At 38.8% G+C, this 6,255-nt stretch overlaps 1 protein-coding gene across 1 annotated transcript in view; it reads left to right on the forward strand.

Moving 5' to 3' along the window:
- The window catches only part of PKN2 (protein kinase N2), a 206,798-nt gene extending 203,083 nt beyond the window's left edge, over positions 1-3,715 (forward strand). The window contains exon 24 of the transcript XR_010321433.1: positions 3,554-3,715. The gene's annotated coding sequence lies outside the window, so the exon portion shown is untranslated. The remainder of the gene's footprint in view (positions 1-3,553) is intronic.
- The last annotated feature ends 2,540 nt before the right edge of the window (positions 3,716-6,255 follow it).

Here is a 6,255-nt window from a genome sequence, read left to right on the forward strand (position 1 = left end):
TCTTCATTCTTCTTTATTCATCGGCCAACTTTCACATGCATAGGAGACAACTGAAAACAGCATGGCTTGGGTCAGGCACATCTCAGTCTTCAAGATGACATCTTTGCTTCTTAACACTTTAAAGAGGTTTTTTTGCAGCAGATTTTCCCAATGCAATGCGTCTTTTGATTTCTTGACTGCTGCTTCCATGGCTGTTGATTGTGGATCCAAGTAAAATGAAACCCTTGGCAACTTCGATCTTTTCCCCATTTATCATGATATTGCTTGTCAGTCCAGTTGTGAGGATTTCTGTTTTCTTTATGTTGCGGTGTAATCCACACTGAAGGCTGTGGTCTTTGATCTTCTTCAGTAAGTGCTTCAAGTCTTCTTCACTTTCAGCAAGCAAGGTTGTGTCATCTGCATAATGCAGGTTGTTAATAAGTCTTCCTCCAATCCTGATGCCCCATTCTTCTTTATATAGTCTAGCTTCTCGAGTTATTTGTTCAGCATGCAGACTGAATAGGTATGGTAAAAGGATACAACCCAGATGCGCACCTTCCCTGACTTTATACCACACAATATCCCCTTCTTCTGTTCAAACAACTGCCTCTTGATCTATGTAAAGGTTCCTCATGAGCACAATTAAGTGTTCTGGAATTCCCATTCTTCACAATGTTACCCATAATTTGTTATGATCCACACAGTCGAATGCCTTTGCGTAGTCAATAAAACACAGGTAAACATCCTTCTGGTATTCTCTGCTTTCAGCCAGGATTCATCTGACATCCAGCAATGATATCCCTGGTTCTGCGTCCTCTTCTGAATCCAGGTTGAATTTCTGGCAGTTCCCTGTTGATATACGGCTGCAGCTGCTTCTTAATGATCTTCAGCAAAATTTTGCTTGCGTGTGATATTAATGATATTGCTCTAAAATTTCCACATTCAGGGGGTTCACCTTTCTTGGGAATAGATCTCTTCCAGTCAGTTAGCCAGGTAGCTGTCTTTCAAATTTCTGGGCATGAACGAGTGAGTACTTCCAGTGCTGCATCCATTTGTTGAAACATCTCAATTGGTATTCCGTCAATTCCTGGAGCCTTGTTTTTCCCCAGTGCCTTCAGTGCAGCTTGGACTTCTTCCTTCAGTACCATTGGTTCCTGCTCATATGGTACCTCCTGAAATGGTTGAACATCGACCAATTATTTTTGATATAGTGATTCTGTGTATCGCTTCCATCTTCTTTTGCTGCTTCCTGAGTTATTTAATATTTTTCCCATAGAATTCTTCCATACCGCAACTTCTGGCTTGAATTTTTTTTTTTTTTTTCAGTTCTTTCAGCTTGAGAAATGCAGAGTGTGTTCTTCCCTTTTGGTTTTCCATCTCCAGTTCTTTGCACATGCCATTATATCTCAAGAAGATGAAGTAAAGTATTATAATGACATGTGCAAAGACCTGAAGATGGAAAACCAAAATGTTTGTTGTAGGGAGTATCTATCCAACTGTGATTGGCAGGCTGTTGAGTTGCTCCTCTCACCTTCATAGATATACTTCTGTCCAAATGGTTGTTTCTAGGCCTGTTGAACTTTATCACCCTCTCTTCTGGATGGTAACTCTTGTTATGCCAATTGATATAATTTTAGATGATACCTTTTTGATGAGAGTTAGAGATATATTACAGTCTTATTAGCAGAAAAGTTAGGAATCTTTTTTTAGAGTATATTTGTTCATCTGTTTAATATTGGTCACCTCTTCAGTGTGTCATCTCTATGCTAAAGGAGGAAAAAGAAAATTCTTGCCATGAAGGCAAACACCGATTAGTGGTATAAAGATATTTAATAGATTAGCACAATACTATGAGCTAAGCTGCACGAAAAAAAAATAGGAATATTTTTATACAGGTGATATTTAACATGGAACTTGAAAGGTAAGAAGGAGTATACAAAATAGAGAAGTTTGTTATAGTCAGGAACTAAAGCACAAACATGGAGAAGATTTGAAGAGCATTTGTGAGAGAACAGTAAAAAGTTCAGTGTATATATCTGTAGACTGAATTGGAAAGACTGGTGGGAAGTGAGGCAGGAGTAGACTGGGCCAGAGTATGGAGGGTGCTGTATGCTGCACTGTTTGTTTCAGTCTCCAGCCTTTGGGGAGCCACTGGAGCAGTGTGAAAGACTTGCATGGGGAAGGTAGGCTGTGTGGAAGTTCAGACCTGAGGTCGAAGGCCTGGACTAAGGCAATAAAAGTAGGGATGGAATGGACAGGAGGCAGCATGTTAAAGGTAGTTCAACAGGATGTGGATATTTTCCGAGATATCACAGAAGTACCTCCTGTACATTTCTCCTGCTGGATTTCTAAAAGCTCTGTTCTAGCCCCCTTTCCCTTTCTGTCAACACACTCTCCTCTAGCCTCAACACTCAAAATACCGTTTATATGTCACTCACTCTGAAATTGTGTTGCAGTCCCTTCTCTTCCAGGAAATTTAGGTACAGATATCCAACTGCTTATCCCACAGTTATACACAGATGGCATAGAAATAGATCAAATTTAATATAGCAAAGTTTTTACTCCCCTTTCCTCAGCTTTCATGTTTGCCCACCAAAACCCAAAAATAACCAAACTTGTTGCCACTGAGTCGACTCCAACTCATAGTGACCCTATAGGACAGGGTAGAACTGCCCCATAGAGTTTCCAAGGAGCACCTGGTGCATTTGAGCTGCTAACCTTTTTGTTGGCAGCCATAGCACTTAGCCACCATGCCATCAGGGTTTCCCACAAATATAGTCTGTTCTGCATAGAGCATCCAGAGTGATCTTTTAAAATGTAAACCCTCCGCTGGTTTTTTACCTCTTTCACTATAAAAGGCCAACTAAACCCCTTACCATGGCTCATAAGTGATGTGGCCCAACCTAACTCTCATCCAACTCATTCAGCTGCCACTACCCTCCTGGTAAAATGACCTCCTTTCTAATCTGTACACACACCAAACTCTTGAGCACCTCAGGGCCTTTACACTAAATGTTCCCTGTCCCTGAAATCTGTTTCTCCTGATCCTTGCATAGCTATCTCTTGACATTCAGATCTCAGCTTAAATGTCACCTCTTCACATTGATAAGGCTCCAACTCATTACTCTGAAATTTTATAAACAGTGAAAATAATCAAGCAACCATTCCTATACCACACTGTATTTCAAGGTAACCAAATAGTTGATAATCAGGAGTGTTCTTTTTTTGTATGGAAAAGTCAAAGCTAATAAATACAGGAACAATTACAAGATAAGAAGATTTGAAAATCAGCTTTTTGCAACCCCAAGTGAAATAAAGTATCTTACAAAAATTTGACAATAGCTACTAAAACTATTAGGCAAAAAGTTGATGTAGAATTTTTATAGTACATGGGTTATGCTGGCAACTCTTAAACTCACTGATCAACCTTAACATCACTAAAAGCAGAGTAACCACCCAAGGTCTACATTCTCATGAGATACAATAGAAAGCACAAAGCACCATCTTGCTTCCTTCACCCCTACAAAAAAATTAACTTAAATCAAATGAAGCTTCTTGATCTATCACTTTACAGGAAATGAAGAAGTGGGGAATATGTTAAATAATACCATGAGGATATTCCAGAATGTGTGAAATTCTTCAAGACAAATGACCCAGGTTCTTTGACAAAGGGGGGTGGGGGTGTCTAATGTACATGTTTTATATACTTAAGAGATATATAGTCCACATGCAATATATGAATGTTGATTGATTCTGATTTGAAAATAAAAGATCATAAAAAACATATATGTTGTTAGGTGTTGTCGAGTTGGTTCTGACACACAGTAACCCTATGTACAACAGAATGAAACACTGCCCAGTCCTACACCATCCTCACAATCTGTTATGCTTGAGCCCATTGTTGCAGCCACAGTGTCAATCCATTTCATTGAGGGTCTTCCTCTTTTTTGCTGACCTTCTGCTTTACGAAGCATGATGTCCTTCTCTAGGGGCCAGTCCTTCTTGATAACATGTCCAAAGTACATAAGACAAAGTCTCACCATTCTTGCTTCTAAGAGGCAACATAATACTGATACTGAGACCAAATGGGGAAACTTAATCATGGCCTACGTATTACATGGTAATGTAGTTGGGTATGATAATAATTTTGTGTTTTTTTTTTTTTAATCTATATAAGTTAATAGATACTGGACTCTATGGGTAAAATAATGAGATTTTTGGAATTTGCTTTAAAATACTCTAGCAAAAAAAGAAACATCAAGGGACTAGATAAAACAGGAATGGTGAAATGATAAAACAAGAAAGGGAGGACATAACAATAGACTCTCTGTTTTAAAATGTTTAAAAGCTTCCATAATAAAAAGTTTAAAAACAAAATTCCTACTCTGAAAGGCCTTTTCCTATCACCAGTTTCAGTCATTATCATATCAACATACTTAAATTTTCTGCTCTTCATTTATAATGGTTTGATTTTTTTCTCTTTATGTATTTGTTTCCCCAACTAGAATGAGAACAGAGGCCTTGACTTCTTGGTCAACACCGTCCCCAGTGGTCAAAATGGTGCCAGATACTTAGTTGGTGTGCAGTATTTGTTGAATGAATAAATTAGATGTGGAACTGAAAGAGGAGGTAATTTCAGGTCAAATAGTATCATTTATACAGCATATAGTCAGTATATACTTGTTGCTTGCCATTTCAAATCATGATAATGGAGAAAACTAAAGTAGATATAAGGCTGGCCTAGAAAAAGTCTGAGAAAAGGGAACGGTGAGGGGTGCTTATCAGACATCTTTTACTCTGGAAGTGGTTGAGTTTATTTCATGCCTGTCCTAAAATGTAAAATGTATACTTTGGTAATTGTTATTCTGGTTTGGTTATTAAGGTGAAAAAAAATACTGTTATTCTTACACCTAAAATGAGACTATTTGATCATGGCCTTTTAAAAGTTGTCATTTGAGAATTAATAGACTCTATATTGGAAACCTTTGAAATAAGGCCTGTGAAGAAAGGAAACCCTGGTGGCGTAGTGGTTAAGAGCTACGGCTGCTAACCAAAAGGTTGGCAGTTCGAATCCACCAGGTGCTCCTTGGAAACTCTACGGGGGCAGTCCTACTGTGTCCTATAGGGTCTCTATGAGTTAGAATCATCTAGATGGCTACGGGTTGGTTTGTTTGTTTTTAATATTGAAGACCTTTGAAATAAGGCCTGTGAAGAAAAGAGTAGTCTGAATTAAAGTGTAAATAACTGTTTTGAATTGGTAATTACCTCTAGCTTAGTTAACTAGTAATAAAACCCAAATCAATTACAGTAGAGTCAATTCTGACTTATGGTGACCTCATGTGTGTAAGAGTAAAACTGTGCTTCATAGGGTTTTCAATGGCTGATTTTGTGGATTACCAAGCCTTTCTTCTGAGGTGCCTCTGGGTAGACTCCAACCTTTCAGTTAGCAGCCAAGCATGTTAACCATTTGTACCACCCAGGGAGTCTTATCCAATAAAAAAAAAAAAAAAAAATCCCTAAATTAAAAATAAGATGGAATGCATACGTGTTTATTTCGTAATTAGATTTGTTGATGTACATTCTCAGGATGCATTCACCTGAAATTGTACCCCATCACCAAACCCAAGATACTTAGCAATAGCAATGTTGAAGGGGTATGATAATCTACCTTCTAGGATTTTAAGATTTCATTGTGAATTATCCATAAACTCTTGACAAAATACTAAGTGCCTTCCAAGATGACAGAATGTCTCTGTTGAAAAGAGGGGATACTGACCTGAATAGACTTGTGGGCTGTCAAAGACCAAGTCTTACGTTACCATGTGGCTGGAGGACTGGCCCAGTAAACCTGGCTGCTAAGCAGGCAGGGGGCACTGCAGGGTCTGACTGGAGCAGTCACTTCTGTGGTCCAATTCTCTGCATTTTATCCTATCACTCTATACCCAGCTATCATGTTTAATCCAAGAAATAATGTTTTATCTCCCATTGAGCCACATGCTCTTCTAAACCCAAAGGCTGTAATGGTGAGTGAAGCCGCCTCTGTCCTCAAGTTATTTATCATCTAGGCCGGGTGGGCATAGGAGATAAAAAGCAAACAGGTAAATGGTATGATAGGGAAGTTCAAGCTATATTGGGACTGCTTTAAAGATAACCTCAGGCTTAGGGGATCAGGGAACAGTTCCTAGAGGGAATAGTTTCTGAAAGGCAAGTAGGTGTTAGATGGACAAAGGGGCTGTAGGAAAGCCAGTGAGAAACAGTATTCTAGGAAGAGAGAAG

Source organism: Loxodonta africana, chromosome 3 (assembly GCF_030014295.1).
Source record: "Loxodonta africana isolate mLoxAfr1 chromosome 3, mLoxAfr1.hap2, whole genome shotgun sequence".
NCBI lineage: Eukaryota > Metazoa > Chordata > Mammalia > Proboscidea > Elephantidae > Loxodonta > Loxodonta africana.